At 47.3% G+C, this 19,851-nt stretch overlaps 1 protein-coding gene across 4 annotated transcripts in view; it reads right to left on the reverse strand.

Moving 5' to 3' along the window:
* Positions 1 to 19,851, reverse strand: part of FBXW2 (F-box and WD repeat domain containing 2) — an 86,142-nt gene that overhangs the window by 24,535 nt on the left and 41,756 nt on the right. For 2 of the 4 annotated variants that reach the window (XR_011381745.1, XR_011381743.1), the window contains exons 8-10: positions 11,475 to 11,611; positions 8,475 to 8,583; positions 5,612 to 5,812 (exon numbers count right to left, since the gene is read on the reverse strand). The gene's annotated coding sequence lies outside the window, so the exon portion shown is untranslated. Of the gene's footprint in view, positions 1 to 5,611; positions 5,813 to 8,474; positions 8,584 to 11,103; positions 11,229 to 11,474; positions 11,612 to 19,851 lie in introns of all 4 variants that reach the window. The other 2 variants (XR_011381742.1, XR_011381746.1) reach the window with 2 other exon arrangements.

Raw genomic sequence — 19,851 nt, forward strand, 5'->3', positions numbered from 1 at the left:
CACGGCGCTGGCCGACATGTATGATTTTTATAACACAGGTGTCATTTAAAATGTTGGATTTAGTGCACAGAATGCCGTGTAGTAGCAGGATGGACTCTCAGCCCTCAGCAACAACACCCTGTTCCAGGTGGGGAGAGGAAGGCCCAGGGAGGCCAGGGGACTTGCCTCAAGTGCACAACTAGTCAGAAAGGGGATCTGAATGGAGGTAGCCTGTCCTCAGGGCTGGGATTCTTATCAACATCCTGCACCAGAAAGAACAGCTTGATTGCTGGCAGCTTAGTTGGTGTTGAGGTGCAGTCAAAACAAAGTGTCTTCAAGTTCTTAGAGAACTTAAACACACACACACACACACACACACCCCACATTTCTGGCACTAATAAGGAAATAGGCACCGCATAAATTAAGTCCTCACTTTGATAGAGACAGGATATGAACCCTTGTTTCGTTCATTTACAGCATGTTTGTTGAGTACCTGCTACAAGCCACTGTGGACACACCTGTTCCTGGGAATCAGGGCATGACTCTTGCTTGCTCTTGTGGGGCTGTTTCTGTTTATTGAGTCCCTAATACAAACCATACATTTTATTGAACACCTACTACACACTGACAGTGTATACCAATAATAGCAACCTGCACTTGCTCAGTTAGGGTCTAACTCTCAAGCATTGTAACTAAGCATCATTGTCACCTCACAACAACCCTATGACCCTGGTAACACTAACCCCATTTTACAGATGACAGCACTGAGAACCAGAGATATTAAGTGGATATCCCAACGTTTCGCAATAGTCTGTGGCAGATCTGTTTTTCAGTGTATATCCTGCTGCCCTAAAACTCAGGTCCTGTTCCCAGTACCACAGCCTCACCCTCCAGCACCTCCTCATTACAGCCTAATAAAAGACCTCCGACTCAGCGAATTTGGTCCCGGTCAGACTCACTAAACTTCCTGGAATGGATCTCAGGGATATTTCATTCTCAGTACAATACCCTGTATAACTCCCATTGATGCTAAAGTTTGGGAACCATTACCCTAACCTGTAACCTGGAGTGCTATATAGTTCTTTCTCCCAGGCCCCGGGCTGGAAGTACCAAGCCTCATATTCCACTAGGGTGCAGCCTAAGCCAGGATGTCTAGATGAGTGGTACACTGTTGAAGAGTGGTGGAATCGCTGATGACATTCATTCATTCATTTGACCAAAGGTGTGGGCTTACCAGGTGCCAGGGACTGGGCTGGGCCCTGGCGGATGATTTCTGAAACTCCGGTGCTAAACAAACCGGGAAAGCTTCTTTGGAGCAGTGAGGTACATTGATAAGCAGAGCCAGAATATTTTCGGCTTTGCCCATCGCAACCTGCTTGTCTCTGGGTGAAGCCGCATGACGTGCTTTGACCAATATGGTGGAATGACTTTTGGCATTCCAGAACCCAGACCTCACGGCCTTGCCGCTTCTACCTTTGCCCTCTTGAAGGTCTCTACCACTGAGTACAGAAGCCCAGGCTGCAAGTCCAGGCAGAGAGACCCACCTGTCCCAGCTCAGGCCCCAGACAGGTGAGGGAGGCCTTCCCAGGCCACGTATCCCCAGAACAGCTGCCAGGTGACTGTTCACCCAGTCAACCCATCAAACCATGAGAAGTAACAAAATTTTGTTTTAAGTCACTGAGTTTTGGAGAAGATTATAATACAGAAGATTATAGGACAGCTGACGGAAGCAGCAATGCATAGGGGGAATTTTGTTATCTGTTCACAATTATGTTCATTCCTCAGAATCCATGGGGGATGGGTTTCAGGGGCAAATACTCAAATATCTGGGACTTCAAGTCCCTTATAGAAAATGGCATAGTATCTGTATATAACCTACACAATCCCCCAATATACTTTGTCATTTCTAGATTATTTATAATATCTAATATAGCTATGTTATGTAAATGGTTATTATACTGCATAATTAACAGGTTAATGACAACAAGAATTAGCCTGTACATGTTCAATACAGGTGTAAATTTTTTCAAAAATATTTTTTAAAAACTTATTAATTTGTGAGAGACAGCGTGCCCATGCTCTTCCATCTCCTGGTTCATTCCCCAAATGCCTGAAATAGTCATGCCTGGGCCAGGCCTAGGTCAGGCACCTAGAACTCAATCCAGTTCTCCCACTTACTTGGGCCATCACCTATTGGCTCTCAGGGTGCGCATTAGTAGGAAGCTGAAACCAGAAGCAAAGCCAGGACTTGGAACCCAGGCACTCTGATATGGGATGTGGGTATCCTAAGAGGCATCTTAATTGTTATGCAAAACAGTTGCTCCCCCCACAAATATTTTCACTCTGTGGTTTGTTGCATCCATGTATGCAGAACCTGTGGATGTGGAATAAACTATATTTACTGAGGGCCTACGATGCACCAAGTATTACATTACCCCAGGTGTCGGGGAACAAGCTAAGAGAAGCCTCCAGCCTCATGTTGGGGGAAGCTAAACCATAAATAAGTAAACCCATAGATACACAAGTCTAATCTCCTAGGCAGGTAGGTGCTGTGAAGGAAAACAAAGCAATAACTAAAGAATGATGAGCCGGCGCCGCGGCTCAATAGGCTAATCCTCCGCCTTGCGGTGCTGGCACACCGGGTTCTAGTCCCGGTCGGGGCGCCCGATTCTGTCCCAGTTGCCCCTCTTCCAGGCCAGCTCTCTGCTATGGCCCGGGAGTGCAGTGGAGGATGGCCCAAGTGCTTGGGCCCTGCACCCCATGGGAGACCAGGAGAAGTACCTGGCTCCTGCCTTCGGATCTGCGCGCTGCGGCCGGCCGCGGCGGCCATTGGAGGGTGAACCAATGGCAAAAAGGAAGACCTTTCTCTGTCTCTCTCTCTCTCTCACTGTCCACTTTGCCTGTTAAAAAAAAAAAAAAAAAAAAAAGAATGATGAATACTGGAGAAAGGGTGTTTTGGGATATGGTGGTGGTAGGAACCTTTTCTAGAAAGGTGAAATTTGAGAATAGTTCAGAGGACTGAGAAGGAGCAAAACCTGAGACGATTCAGGACAGGTAGGTTCCAGGTAAATGGAACAGGAAGTACAGAGATCCCAAAGCAGGAAAAATCTTAGTACACTCAGAATTCAGCCAGGAGGCCAGTGGGGCTAGTTTAGTGCAACATACACTGATTTGAATTTATTTGAATGTGTTTACATTTGAGTGCATTTAAAATTCTGTGTCTTTCAATTTCCCCTTCACTCAGGACATGGTAATGCCATCCACTCACATTCACCAAATACCAGCTCAATTGGATGCTGTCCCAAAGCATCTGTCAAAAGACATGTAAAAGTTCTTTATTTTTCTGGCTTTTGTTTGTTTGTTTAAATATTTACTTATTTATTTGAAAGTCAGAGTTATACAAAAAGAGGAGAGGCAGAGAGAGAGAGGTCTTCCATTCAATGGTTCATTCTGCAACTGCCGGAGCTGTGCCAATCTTAAGCCAGGAGCCAGGAGCTTCTTCCAGGTCTCCCAAGCTGGTGCAGGGGCCCAAGGACTTGGGCCATCTTCCACTGCTCTCCCAGGCTGTAACAGAGAGCTGGATTGGAAGTGGAGCAGCTGGGACTTGAATCAGTGCCCATATGGGATGCCAGCACTGCAGATGGCTGCCCTACCTGTTACGCCAAAGTGCCAGCCCCTATTTTTCTGGCTTTTGAATCAGCAAGCTACTTTCCACTTTTCTGTAGATCTTCTTGTCTTCAGTAGTTCGGACTAGTCAGTTTGTCAGCACTGAGACCCACGAAGGAAAGGGGTACGTTTTGGCTCACGGTGTTGGAGTCCAAGATCTCGCAGGCCCACTAATGTGGCCTTCGCTGAGGCCGAGCGTGGATCACACCGTGATTCTGGAAGCAGAGAGAGCGTCTGGGCTGAACTCAGTTTTATAGCCACTCCTCTCTTGAAAATGAACTAAGTTCTCTGAGGCCCCCCGACAAGGCCTACCTCCAAAGCATCACAATCGGATTAAGTTTTCATCCTCTGGGCCCACCTTGTGGAGTAGCCTGTAAAGCCACTGCCTGCAGTGCCAGCATCCCATTTGGGCACCGGTTCGGGTCCTGGCTGCTCCACTTCCAATCCAGCTCTACTATGGCCTGGAAAGCAGTGGAGGATGGCCCCAGTCTTTGGGACCCTGCACCCACATGGGAAACTTGGAGGAAGCTCCTGGCTCCTGGCTTTGGGTCAGCACAGCTCCAGCCATTGTGGCCATCTGGGGAGTGAACAAGCGGATGGAAGACCTCTCGCTCTCCCTCGCTCTTTCTGCTTCTCTGTGACTCTGTCTTTCAAATAAGTAAATAAATCTTAAAAAAGGTTTTCATCCTCCAAGTAACATCAATTTACGATGTTGGGATTGAACGGTGTGGGAGCCACATCCTATTCACAGCAGTATTCTCTTACTGTGTGCGGAACATGCTCTTCAGATCTGGACTGTCTCTACAAAGCACAGCAAATGGTTCTAAATCAGATCAATAAATTATGGAGTACTTATTCAGTTGGCAAAGTAATACTGAGTGCTTTCTTCCTCTCCCAAAATCCGTTCTGGGGGAATCACTTAAGTGAAATGGAACGGTGGAGTTGAGGGACTTGCCAAACAAAATGGTCTCTGGGGAGATACAGTCTGTCTGGAACTCCAGGGGTGGACCTGGAGCCGAGAGGGCAGAGCCTGCAGCGCGGGTGAAGAGCTGATGAAGGGGGCAGGGAGGACAGGCTGGAGGACAGGCCTGGAAGGCCAGCTACTGCCTCCCCCAGGGTGTCCTCTTGGATAATCATTGCCTACCCCTTCTCCTGAGCAAGCAGCAGCAAGTTCAGCTCAGCAGGGAAGAAAAAAGAAGAGAAAAATGAAGAGAGATAGAGAGGACTCCCCAGAGAGAGTGGCTCTTCCCAGTGCTGCTGTTCCTAGAAATTCAAAGGAAATTCCTGACCAGAGGATGAATTCCTTCCAGAAAGGTGGTTCTGTAGAGCCTGGGGGTCTACGACTCTGGGCTTATTCTCTCCTCTTCCCCCTAAACACCACCACAGAGAGCAGCTCCACCAGGGAACCCGGGCTCACAGACCAATCTAATTAGCCAGCTGAGGAACGCAACACAGCACAGGGAGGTAGAAGATGGTGTCCACATCTGGAGCAAAAGTGCTGGCCTCAACCAATCAAGGACTGCATGGAAATGAACTCAACACAGCAAGGAGTGGAAAAATGTACCGCAAGAATGAGAAATCATGTTTACCACCTGAGTGAGGGCTAATGAATGTAAGGGAAGCTCCCCATATCTAAAAGGTTCGACTTGATGAGTTTTGACCTAGTGTAACCCCTGAGAAACCACTGCTACGATCAAGATATGAACTCCTCCATCACCCAGAGCTTCCTCCTGCCACTCTGACTCGGTCCATGCAGGCTGTTGTTTTTTATTTTTTTTTTTTTATTTTTTTTTTTATTTTTGACAGGCAGAGTGGACAGTGAGAGAGAGACAGAGAGAGAAAGGTCTTCCTTTGCCGTTGGATCACCCTCCAATGGCCGCCGCTGCAGCCGGCGCACCGCCATGCAGGCTGTTGTAACAGAATACGAGAAGGGGTGGCTTATTAACAACAGAAATGTGTTTCTTACAGTTCTGGAAGCTGGGCAGTCCAGGATCAAGGTGTCTGGTGAGGGCCACTTCTCTGGAGACAGTCGTCTTCTCGGTCCGCAGAGGGTCAGTGAGCTCCCTGGGGTCTCTTCTGCAAGGGCACCAATGGCATTCACGAAGGCTCCACCTCCCTCAGGCCCCACCTCCTGATGCCACCACCACAGAGATTAGGACTTCAGTATCTGAAATTTGACAGGATAGATTCAACCCAGAGCACCCTTGCAATCCATCCTTCTCTCCACCTCTGTCCCAAATAACCACTGATCTGCTTTCCATCACATAAAGAATTTTGTATGGATAAAATCACCTAGCTTACATTCTTTGTTTTCTGGTTTATTTCACACAGAATAATTTTGAAGTTCATCCATGTTATTGATAGTTTTTCCTTTTCATTGCTGAGTAGTATTCCATCGTATGGATATACCTCAATCTGTCTATCCATTTATCTGTTGATAAACATTCAGGGGGGATATTACAAATAATGCAGCTATCAGTATCTATGTACATGCCTTTGTTTAGATGTGTGTTTCTATTACTTTGGGGTAAAAATGGTAGAAATGGAATGGCGAGGTCCTGTGGTACACCTTTCCAAACCGGTTGTACAATTCTGCATTGCCACTAGCAGCGTATGAGAGCTCCGGCTGCTCTACCTCTTGCCAGGACTTGATTAGTTTTCTCATTTTTTTTAAAAATTTGTTTATTTATCTGAAAGTTTACAGAGAGAGGGTGAGACAGAGAGAGAGAAAGAGAGAGAGATCTTCAATCTGCGGTTCAATCCCTAGATAGCTGCAACAGGCATGCTGAGCCAGGCCGAAGCCAGGAGCCAGGAGCCAGGAGCTTCTTCCAGGTCTTCCACATGGCTGACAGGTGCCCAAGCACTTGAGCCATCTTCTGCTGCTTCTCCCAGGCCCTTAGCAGCCAAGACACAAACGTATAGGATGGCAGCATTGCAGGCAGTGGCTTAACCACTATGCCCCAGCTCCGGTCCCAGCACTTGGTTTAGTTAAATCGTTAATTTTAGTCATACTATCCAATTTGTACTGGCATCTCACAATTTTTGTTTGCCTGGTTTACCTTAGTCATTCATGTATCTTCTTTTGTGATGTGTCCGTCCCAATCTTTTGTGTCTTTTAAAATGGAGTTGTCTTTATTCGTGACTTATACAAATTATTGATCTCTTCTGCATGCAGGTCTCATCTGCTCTCTGTGTTGTAAATATTTGCTCTCAGTCTATAGATTGTCTTTTTCTTTTCTTTATTTTATTTTATTTTGACAGGTAGAGTTATAGACAGTGAGAGAGAAAGACAGAGAGAAAGGTCTTCCTTCCATTGGTTCACTCCCCAAATGGCTGCTACGGCTGGCACTGCACCGATCCGAAGCCAGGAGCCAGGTGCTTCCTCCTGGTCCCCGATGTGGGTACAGGGGCCCAAGCACTTGGGCCACCCTCCACTGCCTTTCCGGGCCACAGCAGAGAGCTGGACTGGAAGAGGAGCAACCGGGACTAGAACCCCGCGCCCATATGGAATGCTGGCACCGCAGGCAGAGGATTAACCAAGTGAGCCACGGTGCTGGCCCCACCTTTTTCTTTTCTTAATGGTGTTTTTGGAAGGGCAAAGCTTTCTCATGTTGATACGGTCCAATTTGGAAACCTTTCCATTATGGTTTGTGCTTTTTGTATTCTAGTTTTAAAGGATGTGCCTATGGGGCCAGCACTATGGCGCAGCAGGTTAAAGCCCCAGTCTGTGGTGCTGGCATCCCATATGGGCGCCAGTTCAAGTCCCAGCAACTCCTCTTCTGATCCAGCTCTCTGCTATGGCCTGGGAAAGCAGCAGAGGATGGCCTAATTCCCTGGGCCCCCCAACCCACATGGGAGACCTGGAAGAGACTCTTGGCTCCTGGCTGCAGATCAGCTCAGCTCTGGCCATTATGGCCATTTGGGGAGTGAATCAACAGAATGGAAGACCTCGCTCCCTCTTTCTCTCTCTCTCTGTAACTCTTTCAAATAAATAAACTAATTCTTAAAAAAAAAAAAAAAAAAAAAAAAAAAAAAAAAAAAGATGTGCCTACCCTGGCACTGTGGCACAGCAGGTTAAAGCCCTAGCTTGCAGTGCCGGCATCCCACATGGACGCCTGTTTGAGTCCCAGCTGCTCCAGTTCTGATTCAGCTTCCTGCTAATGAACCTGGGAAAGCAGTGGAAGTAGAAGATGGCCCAAGTCCTTGGGCTCCTCCACCAGCTTGGGAGACCTGGAAGAAGCTCCAGGTTCCTGGCTTCAGATCAGCGCAACTCCGGTCATTGCAACCATCTGAGGAGTGAACCAGCAGATGAAAGACCTCTCTCTCCATTTCTCCCTCTCTCTGTAACTGTCTTTCAAATAAATAAAATAAATCTTAGGGAAAAAAATGTGCCTACCCTTAGATTGCAAAGATTTTCTTCACTATTTCTTCTAGTATCTAGTCTGTAATTTTTTTTCAGTTAAATTTTGTATATGGTATGAAGTAAGGATTGATGTTCTTTTTCTTCCCACCCAATTGTATATCCTGTAACTGCAGCGCCACACATTGAAAATACTCTCCTTTCGCTGTGACTTGGCAACTTTGTCAAAAACCAATCAATCATGTGGGAGGGGAGATGGGGGAGCGAGGGCTTCACCATTACAGAGCCTCCTCTGAAGGGGATGAAGGTGCTCTGAGGTTTGATAGAGATTGCACAGCACCGTGAATGTGCCAGAGGCCATGGAATCACACACCATCAAATGGTCCACTGGTCATTTATGTGAGGGTTTATTTCAGGGCCATCTACTCCGAACTCCTGATCTTTGCATCCATCTTTTCCCAACACCCACCTGGATTTATGGTATATTTTGAAGTCAAGTAGGGCGAGTCCTCAAACTTCGTTCATTTTTTTAGAAAGTGTGGCAGTTCTTCTCATTGGAGGATAATGTATAAACATACCTAGTGTCATTGATAGAAAAACAGGACACTATCGCTTTACACCTGTTTCGTGGCAAACACACATGCACACACAATAATGACAAGCGTTGACAGGATGTGGGAACACAGTCATTGCGGGTGGGAGAGCAGTCACACTGAGCATCCTCACACAGGTCAGAGGGGACATGCGTGACATGTCCATCACAGGCTGGTAGCAAGGAGTTGGAGAGGCCACCCCGCTGGTGGGCAGGTGCCTGCACTGACCACTTCCCAGGGAACTACTGTTACTGGAGAACGGCAGGGTCCTTGTCTTCACACAAGAAAGAATTGAGGCGTGAGACAGAGCGTAAGTAGAAAGCAAATAGCAAGGTTTATTAGAACAGGAACAGGGACATTTTTTTTTTTTTTTTGACAGGCAGAGTGGACTGTGAGAGAGAGAGAGACAGAGAGAAAGGTCTTCCTTTGCCGTTGGTTCACCCTCCAATGGCCGCCGCGGCTGGCGCGCTGCCGCCGGTGCACCGCGCTGATCCGATTGCAGGAGCCAGGAGCCAGGTGCTTATCCTGGTCTCCCATGGGGTGCAGGGCACAAGCACTTGGGCCATCCTCCACTGCACTCCCTGGCCACAGCAGAGAGCTGGCCTGGAAGAGGGGCAACCGGGACAGAATCCGGCGCCCCGACCAGGACTAGAACCCGGTGTGCCGGTGCCGCTAGGCAGAGGATTAGCCTAGTGAGCCACGGCGCCAGCTGAACAGGGACATCTTTAAGAATGGATGGGCACCTCTCTAGACAGAACCTGAGAGAGAGTGCCCAGTCGCTCAGACTGGGGGAGAGCGGGGTTACATGGTTGAGTGGAGAGAGTACACCTGGCTAGGCCAGGCAGTGCCTCAGCATAGAGGCAGAGGGCAGAGCACACAGTCTGGTTGAGGCCAGGGGTTTTTAAGGGGATGGGTCTTGTCTTCCCACATCTTCTCCTCCTGAAACAAAAGACTTTTTTGGAGGTAAATACGAAAAATTCCTATCTGAGATTTCCCCCTGAAGTTATCAGACAGGAGGAAGCCTGGCTGGCGTCTACCCCAGTTAGAGGAAGGATGGGCAGGACCCACTGGAGGATCAGGATCTGGAGCAGGATATTTTAAATGCAGATACTGGACTGCAGCTGGAAGATTATCAGGCAGAAGGGATGGGGACCCCCACCTGGCAGGTTGTCAGGTAGAAGGGGCAGGGCAGGATGCAAATACTGGGCTGCCCTGGAAGATTATTGGGATGACTTTGAGATGCATATGCTGGACCTAGATGTCAACTCTTCAGGCCTTTGTCACACACACATAAGCTCATATCTGACTTCCTACCTAACACTATCACCTGGAGAGACCACTCCTCAGGACTGCTGGGGAGTCTGAGGAGGCAGTGCCCAAACAGCAATCAAGGTGGCTGACCCTCAAGGGATGTCCCCCTTTCTCTGCCTACACACCCATCAGCCGAGGGAGGCACCAGCAGGAGCTGGAGGGAGGCAGCCGAGAACCCTAGCATGGGGGCAAGAGAAACTTGGACTGGAGCTCTCCCCATAACCCACAGCAGTGCTCCACCCAGCTCCACGATGGTCCTCCTCGTCCTAGTTCCCAAGGGATCGTCACTACTCTGACTCGAACACACCAACCTGGTAATGGCATCTCAGGCTGGAGGAATGGGTCCTGGCGCTTGGCCCCTGAGGCTGGAGACAGGGTGCCTGGCAGACAGCAGGAGCTCAATACGAATGCTGCTCTAGCACCTCTCGGACAAACCTTGCTGCTCTAAGCGGACTTCCCTCTGCTAAATCAAAACCTATCTTCCCATAACTCAGGGAAAACTAGTTAAGTCACTGTCAAAATAAAATTTTACAGAGCTTGAAAGGAAAAATAGCTACAGAATAAACACACTTAGAATGAAAGAAAGCACTTATAACCGAAACCAACAGTTCTCTATTCAGCCTCACTTTCGACTGGCTTCGCTGACCCCACCTCCACCTCTATTCCTAAAGAAAAACTTCTACTGTGATTTCTTCCTTAGGAATTTCGCTGCATGGTCCATATTTTGAGGTCTGCCAAAGTAGTGGCCACTCCTCCATACACATCTGGTCTTAATGTCTAAAAATGTTTTGTTTAAAGATTTTATTTATTCATTTTTGAAAGAGTGACAGAGAAGGGTAATTGATCTTCCATTCATTGGTTCACTCCCCAAATGGCTTTTGCGGTCCGAGCAAGACCGATCCAAAGCCAGGAGCCAGGAGCTTCCTCTGGGCCTCCCACATGGGTGACAGAGACCCAGGTACATAGACCATCCACCACTACCTTCCCAGGTGCACTAGTAGGGAGCTGGATCAGAAGTGGAGGAGCTAAGACTCAAATCGGCATTCAAATACGGGATGCCACTGTCGCAAGCTGCAGCTTAACACACTATACCACAACGCTGGCCCCAGTGCTATTAATTTTTTAAATTAAAAAATTAAACTTCAGGTGAAGTACAAGTGATAATCAACTGAATAAATTAATAAAAATACATACCTGAAAATATGTTCCTTAATAGAAGGAACACCATTTAGGGTGTGAACCAGCAGCGGATAGAAGATTCTCTCTCCCTTTCTCTCCTCTTCTTCTGTCACTCTGTCCTCCAAATAAATAAAATCTATCTTTAAAAAAAAAAACTTAATAGCCCTATTTTGTTCCTCTTCCATTTCTTTTCAACGGTTATTAACACTGCCACTAGCCAAAATCACAAAGACTTACTTTCTCTAGGCTGGATCTAATTTTTATTTCTTGAAAAAATAAGCAAGGGGGTAGAAATACTAGGCCCACAGGACCCACAGGTCAATTAAAGAGTCTTGTATTGCCTTGTCTTCTCTATGCAAAACAGTTTTACAAAATTCCAGTATTACCTGCTTGGTTTGGTTTTGTTTTTAAACCGTGTTGGAACAGCTCTAGAGCTTTCCCCAGTTCCGAGGGGAAGACAGGTTTCTTTGTAGTCTACTTCAAAATTGGGGGGAGGTGTCCTGATCCTTTTTTGTAATATCTCCTGAGGCAGAAACAAATCCCAGTAAGTATTCCTGGACTTCATCTCAGGCAGGTCAAACAGGCAGGTCTTTCTTTGCTCTTGGGTAGCTGCCACGAACAGCAACAAGGCACAATTTGGGGGCTAAAATCGCCCAGAAACCTTGCAAACACCCCCACAGCACATTTGTTGTGATGATGTAAAATCTATCTTTCCAAAAAGGGTACCCATCTATTTTTGTTTGATTTGAGAACAATCACAGTTTATGTCCATAAGTCCCTAAGAAACGGGAGAAAACATATGCTGGGGATCATGAAGTTTTTGATATTTAATAAAAGGATTCATGAAAATATTTATGAAAAGTGGTAATTTCCCTTTAAAATAAATTCAAACAAAAGAATAGTGTTTCAAAGTAAAACACAAGTATTAAGTAAGCACAAATGATAACAATTGTATGCTGGTATTGGAATAATAAAGGTTTTGGAAATATTGCTCTAGTTCATTAATTCATGTCACAAATATTTGTTGAGTAGCAGGCAAAGTTAGGTGAGTGCAAAGCTATTCAAAAGTTCCATATCATAGAGCTCATGGAATGTTCCATGAAGACAGGTCCTTTTTAAAAAAATCAAACACATTTTTTTTTTTAATTTGGAAGGCAAAGTTAGAGAGAGAGAGAGAGAGAGAGAGAGAGATCTTCCATCTGCTGGATCTTTCCCCAAATGACCACACGATAGCCAGGGCTGGGTCAGGCCAAAGCCAAGAGCTTGGAACTCCACCCAGGTCTCCCTTGTGAATGGCAATGGCACAAGTATTTGAGCCATCTCCCACTGCTTTCCCAGGCACATCAGTAGGGAGCTGGATTGGAAGTGGAACAGCCAGGACTCAGACTGGTGTTTATATGGGACGCCAGTATCGCAGGCAGTGGATGAACCTGCTGTGCCTGCCCTATGTGGTCAGACCCTTAATAACCACCTAGTCCAATTCCCTTCCTCACTCACTTTTACTGTCAGGGAAGCTGAGACTGAGAGAGCAAACAATGCACCTTGCTTGTGAAATGAATGAAGGAAGCCTGCCAGTTCTCCACCCAGGGCATCCATCACTATGTCTTCATCCCTCTGGAACCTGCCCTCTGCGGTCTGCTCCCTGGACTGTCATGAAGGTTCTGATCTAGCTCTTAGGGGAAATCGCCTTAGGAGAAGGGCTGCTTTCTATTCTCATCTCAGATTTCAACTCCTGTGACAAATACTGGTCAGTCTCCTGCCAGATGTACCCGCCCCTCCTTCTCTTTGAAGATGCTGCACCAGTGTCCATTGGAGGGAAGAATGAATTTTTATTTTAAAGATTTATTTATTTAATCAAAAGGCAGAGTTAGAGAGAGGCAGAGAGAGAGAAAGAGAGAGAGAGAGGTCTTCCATCTGCTGGTTCACTCCCCTGATGGTCGCAATGGCTGGAGCTGTGACAACCAGAAGCCAGGAGCCAGGAGCTTCTTCCCAGTCTTCCCACATGGGTGTAGGGGCCCAAGCACTTGGGCCATCTTCTACTGCTTTCCCAGGCCATAGCAGAGAGCTGGATCGGAAGAGGTGCAGCCGGGTCTCAAACCGGCGCCCATATGGGATGCCGGCGCTTCAGGCCAGGGTGTTAACCCACTGTGCCACAGCGCTGGCCCCATTTTTTTTTTTAACTTTTATTTAATGAATATAAATTTCCAAAGTACAGCTTATGGGTTACAATGGCTTCCCCCCCATAACGTCCCTCCCACCCGCAACCCTCCCCTTTCCCACTCCCTCTCCCCTTCCATTCACATCAAGATTCATTTTCTATTCTCTTTATATACCCCATTTTTTTTTAAGATTTATTTATTTATTTGAGAGGCAGAGTTACAGACAGTGAGAGAGAGAGACAGAGAGAAAGGTCTTCTTTCTGTTGGTTCACTCCTCAGATGGCCTCAACAGCCAGAGCTGTGCCAATCTGAAGCCAGGAGCTTCTTTTGGGTCTCCCACGTGGGCGCAGTGGCCCAGCTATAGATATTTCTTGGAGTCAGACATACCATTTTGATCCTAAACCTCAAATAATTATGTTGAAAACAAAAGAAATTGAAAAGGGGCCAGCACCGCAGCTCACTAGGCTAATCCTCCGCCTGCGGCGCTGGCACCCTGGGTTCTAGTCCCGGTCGGGGCGCCGGATTCTGTCCCAGTTGCCCCTCTTCCAGTCCAGCTCTCTGCTGTGGCCAGGGAGTGCAGTGGAGGATGGCCCAGGTGCTTGGGCCCTGCACCCTATGGGAGATCAGGAGAAGCACCTGGCTCCTGGCTTCGGATCGGTGCGGTGCACTGGCCACAGCGCACTGGCCGCGGCGGCCATTGGAGGGCGAACCAACAGTAAAGGAAGACCTTTCTCTGTCTCTCTCTTTCACTGTCCACTCTGCCTGTCAAAAAAAAAAAAAAAAGTAAAGAAAAGAAAAGAAAAGAAAAAGGATGTTCACTGTACCCTCTTCTCAGTTTTGTTGTGACACTAAAGCTGCATTAAACGAAGTCTTCAAAAGAAAAAACGAAAAAGAAAATAAGATATCCATCTACAGAGGGGAGACTGCTGGGAAGTACAAGCACATTCCTTAGGGATCGCAGGACTGTAATGATAGCTCTGTGTTTTGGTCATTGGTTTCTACCAAATTTCAGCCATACTATTGGAGTCATTCACCATGAAGAAGTTCAAGTGCTTATATTGCCTGGACTGCCTGCCTGCTGGTAGCACTTCTGTCTAAAGAGCAGAAACGGTTTCCATGGTGACAGCAACAGCTCCCCTTTGCACACGGCTGATGGATGTGGTGTGTGAGATTCCTCAGGACCACTGGCTCAGGTATGTGTCGATTCACTGAGCCAAGGCAGGAAACACCACCTGCATACCAAGGCTTGAAATCAGATCCCGAGTTCCTTCCTGGATCCTTCCTCTGAGTTTACTGTGTGCATTTCACCTCTTTGAGAGAGCAAGTGCAAGAGTATTCTACAATTTACTCAAAGCACAGAGAGAGGTGCATCTCTGGGTGTTCCGACTGGGATGAAATGCCAGCTGCGGCAAGTTTTGAGAAAGAGCTTTGCAGTACTGCATCATTAAAGGGCCAGAGCGGGGCTGGTGCTGTGGCATAGTGGGTAAAGCCGCCGCCTGCAGTGCTGGCATCCCATATGGGTGCTGGTTTGAGACCTGGCTGCTCCACTTCCTACTCAGCTCTCTGCTATGGCCTGGGAAAGCAGTACCGGAAGGCCCAAGTCCTTGGGCCCCTGCACCCATGTGGGAGAGCTGGAAGAAGCTCCTGGCTCCTGGCTTCAGATTGGTGCAGCTCCAGCTGTTGAGGCCAACTGGGGAGTGAACCAGCAGATGGAAGACTCTCTCTCTCTCTGCGTCTCCTTCTCTCTGTGTAACTCTGACTTTCAAATAAATAAAATTGTTAAAGAAAAATAAAAATAGAGGCCCAGAGGGAGTCACTCCATGGCCCATCACGACCTACTCTGTCACTTCATCCTGGCATCCAGGACGACTAACGTCAGGGTCAGCTCTCAATGACAGTGTCCATGGAAATGTGCACAGGAGCCCGTCTGTGCTGCTGAACGTCAAGGAGATTGTGCTGTAGGTCAGGCACCAGGGCTGGAAGCTCATGGCGGGGGAGCTTAGGCATTTACGGTTGGATGGTGGGATTTTCCTCCTTAAAAGCTTTGTCTTCTGGCCGGCGCCACGGCTCACTAGGCTAATCCTCTGCCTTGCGGCACCGGCACACCGGGTTCTAGTCCCGGTTGGGGCGCCGGATTCTGTCCCGGTTGCCCCTCTTCCAGTCCAGCTCTCTGCTGTGGCCCGGGAGTGCAGTGGAGGATGGCCCAAGTGCTTGGGCCCTGCACCCCATGGGAGACCAGGATAAGTACCTGGCTCCTGCCATCGGATCAGCGCGGTGCGCCGGCCGCAGCGCGCTGGCTGCGGCAGCCATTGGAGGGTGAACCAATGGCAAAGGAAGACCTTTCTCTCTGTCTCTCTCTCTCACTGTCCACTCTGCCTGTCAAAAAATTAAAAAAAAAAAAAAAAAAAAAAAAGCTTTGTCTTCGCCAATAATGTCTATCTATAAATCTTTAAGGATCTTTCTGGAAGCATCTCCCTGGGGCGAATGTGTGCCAGCCTCCTTGCACAGAGCAAAGCCCATCAAAGTCAGTGAAACTGAAGAAAATGTTGGTTGAGTTAAAGAAAGTTGTTCTCATTTGCATGCACAGAGACCTGGAGGGCTCTGACCCCTCCTGTGATGGGCTATGATGTCGCTTTCCTTGACCATGGCAGGAAGCCCCTCCAGAGGACTGAAACAACATAGCAATTGGGCAAATCTTAGTCAAGTCTGGATCTTGCACTGAGTAAATTGTACTCAACACCAAAAAAGCATTCCCAGATTTCCCCTTTTGAGAGAAAGAGAGAGAGAAAGAAAGGTGAATTAACTTTGACAGGAGGTCCAAAGTCAGGTCCAGATGTTTCCAAAGATAACTGGCTCAAAGTCACTTAAGACAACTAAACCAAAGTCCAGAGGCTCTTTTCAAATGCATTTACTCTGGGTGGAAAAATCCCCAGAACAGAGAAAGTCAGCAATTTGAGCAGTTTCCTGGCAGCAGCTTCCACTGGCTTCCATTTGGGAAAGAGATAATCGGGGCCTCAACAGGTCTTTGGAACATCTATATTTATGCATAACCACTTCAAGGACATGTTCCCAAAACCATGTAATTGGAAATATTTTATATATTTTTTTCTTTCTGTCTTTTGCATTTTTTTTGAAAACAAAACTTCTACATTTGAGACTGAATAAGAACAATCACGAGATACTTCTGCAGGAAAGCTTTGTTATAGTCAAAGATCTCAAAACCACTAGTGAAAATTTTTGGTGCTCAAGACATTAGATGTTTGTAAGCAGGTAAGTGGTGTCTACTTGGGGGCAGTGCTGTGGTGTGACGGGTTAAGCTGCCACCTGCAACACGGGCATTCCATGTGGGCGCCTGTTTGAGACTAGGCTACTCCACTGCCAATCTAGCTCTCTGCTAATATTCCGGGGAAGCAGCAGAAGATGGCCCAAGTGCTTGGGCCTCTACACTTAGATGGCAGACCGGATGATGCGCCTGGTTCCTGGCTTTGGCCTGGCCCAGCCCTGGCCATTGTGGCCATTTGGAGAGTGAACCAGCAGATAGAATACCTCTTTCTCTCTCTCTCTCTCCTTCATCCTCTCTCTCCCCCTGTACCTTTGCCCTTATGATAAACAAGAAACCTTTTCTTAAAATATTGGTATTTATTTGAAAACTGTGTGGAGTTTGAAAGCATATTTTTTTCTTTTGTAAATGGTTTCACAATATTTCTCTAGGGTGGCACTGCTGGCATGCTGGGTGGAAGGATTCTTTGTTATACTGGAATATCTTGTGCATTTCAGGAAACTTTAGCATCGCTATGCCTGGACACAGAATCGTACAGTGATTGGGGTCTTGAGGGAGACACCTGCAGGCACTGTTGGCAGGCACTCGGGACACAGAAGTGGCATAGCCCCCACAGGGAACTCGCAGATACCTGACAGTTCACTTCTGGAAGGTGCCCCGGCACACCCTGGCTGAGTCAGCTAACCAGGTCAGGAGGGTGGAATTGCGCATGCCTGGTCAGCGGGCCCTGCAGTAGGAGTCGGAGGTGGCCCCACCGGTGTGGGGAGAAAAGACTGCTCCACAGAGAAGGGAAACGGCTCGGCTTTGTCTCTAATAACAAAATGTTGGATTCACCTTTGATCGCTAACAAAAGTGTTTTTGTTTTGATTTATTGACACTGTCTGTTTATGTCTTGGAGATGCAGAGAGACAGAGAGTTCCCAATCCCTGGTTCATTCCCCACATGCCCATGATGGCCAGGGCTGGGTGAAGGCCAAAGCTGGATTGGGAATTCAACGCACGTCTCCCATGTGGGTGGCAAGAACCCAACTCCTTGAGCCACCACCACTGCTTTCCAGGGTCTACACTGGCAGGAAGGCAGTGTTCTGGAGCAGGAGGCAAGCGTCCAACCCAGGCACTCTGATGAGGGACAAAAACATCTTAACTGGTGTCAACCGCGAGGCCAAATGCCCACCCTACAAAACAATTTTTAAAAACCTAAAATGCTTTTATTTAAAAATGCCACAGTAGCAGATCTCATTTGGAGCTGCTGTTTTTGCAGGATCTGGATGCTGGGCAGATGTGTGGACTGCGAAGAGGGCTGCAGCTGGAGCTGTAAAGTCTAGCCTGGGCTTAGTGTTGCAGGTATAGAAATTTTATAGCTTGGTTCCGAGTTGATTAGAGTCTAAGATAGGTGAGAATAAATCTAGATTTTTCCCTCAATCCAAATCCTTTGCCAGAGGGTTGGATGGTTAAGCACAAGAATGGAACAAAGAAAGTTCAGGGCTACTTTATCCAGGTAGAATGAGAATACTGAGTTCGCTGGGCACCAAGACACGGTGCCTCTTTCCCTTAGCTAGTCCATTCAGACCCTCAGGTCAACCCACCACATCCTCTTTCCAGATTCTCCGGTGGACCAGGTGAACTCTGCACAACCCGGATAGACTCCAGCTTCCCATCTCCTTGGGCTACCCATCCCCAGGTTACCTTTCAGGGTATGGACACTTTCAGACAGCTCTTGCTTTCATCTGTTCTGTTACAAGAATTGGTACCTTCACATTACATGATTCCAAAAGCTAACTTTCGTGTCTGTTTTACAGAGGAGGAAACTGAAAAGCTGTGAGAAGTGAAGTGACTTCCTGCATGCCGGGACGGGTACCCAGGCCCTCTGCACCACTGCTGCCCACACATTCATGTGCACATGAATTACCTGGGGATACTGTCAAAACTCAGATTCTGACCTGGGAGGTCGGGGGACGGTCCCAGATTCTGCATTCCTAATGGGTTTCCAAAATGCTGCTACTGCTGCTTTAGAAACCACACATTGAATGGTGAGTCTACACACCATGCACCAAAAGCATCAACCCTCCTAGGTTGGTGTTTTATTTGTAAAAAATGTTTATTTATATTTATTTGAAAGGCAGAGTTATGGGGCGGGAGATGAGATCTTCCATTTGCTGTTCGCTCCTCAAATGGCCACAACGGCCAGGGTTAGGCAAGGCCGAAGCCAGGAGTGTGGAACTCCATCCTGTTCTTCCACGTGGGTGCAGGGGCCCAAGCACTTGGGCCATCTTCTGCTGCTTTCCCAAGCACATTAGCAGGGAGCGGGACCCAAAGTGGAGAGCTGGGACTCAAACCAGTACCCATATGGGATGCAGTATCACAGGTGGTGGCTTAACCTGCTGCACCACAGTGCCGGCCCCAGGTTGATATTTTTTAAAAATTGTTTTATTGCAAACTAAGACACAGATACAGAAAACCAAGGAAATCAAATGTGTAGTGTAATGAATGATTGTAAGGTAAACACCACCCCAGTCAACAAACAGGACTTTGCTATCCAATCCAGAAGCCCCCTCCAAAGGCCCCATCCCGATCACAGCGGCCTCCCTGCCCAGCAGATGAGGCCACTACCCTGACTTACCAGCAGTCTCTTCTTCGCTTTTACATTTTTTTTATTTTCACATGTTGAGAACATCTATCACTAGACCCCCATAATCTTGCCTGTATTTCAAAAGGCCTATCTTTTAAGTCTCTCTGAATCTGAAGATTCCTCCTCCATCCCTTCTGTTTCCTTACAAAGTATCTTTTGAAGAATTCAAACCACTTAACCTGCAATTCCTGAGTTTGGAGTCTGCAGGCAACACTCTCACTGCAGCTCAACATACTCTTCTGTCCTTCGTTTTTCTGGCAAACTAATAGCTCGATTCAGAGGACAGGTCAGACTCAGGTTTGGTCCCTCTGGCAAGGCTGTAAAAGGTATTTGGCAAGATGATAGCAGATATGTAACATCGCGTTGTCTTTCTGTGGTCTTAGCAACTGCTGATGCTTAATGCCCATCTCCTTATTCAGCGCACCTGCAAAGCAGTGACGGCCTTTTTATTAATTTTCCATTTATACTTGGAATATTTTATTAAGAGATACTTCCCAAAATCTGCTATGTGGATGTCCAAATAATCTTTTTCTTTTTCTTTAAAGTTCAGTAAATGTAATAGAATGTTCTAGTGTTGGTCCTCCTGGGTTTATATTCTCATGGTATACTTTCAGTAAGTAGTTTCACTTTTTTTAATTTCAGAAAAGTTTTCTTGGATTCTATCTTTTAGCATTTGTTCCATTCCTCCCTTGCTTT

Source organism: Oryctolagus cuniculus, chromosome 1 (assembly GCF_964237555.1).
Source record: "Oryctolagus cuniculus chromosome 1, mOryCun1.1, whole genome shotgun sequence".
Lineage (NCBI taxonomy): Eukaryota > Metazoa > Chordata > Mammalia > Lagomorpha > Leporidae > Oryctolagus > Oryctolagus cuniculus.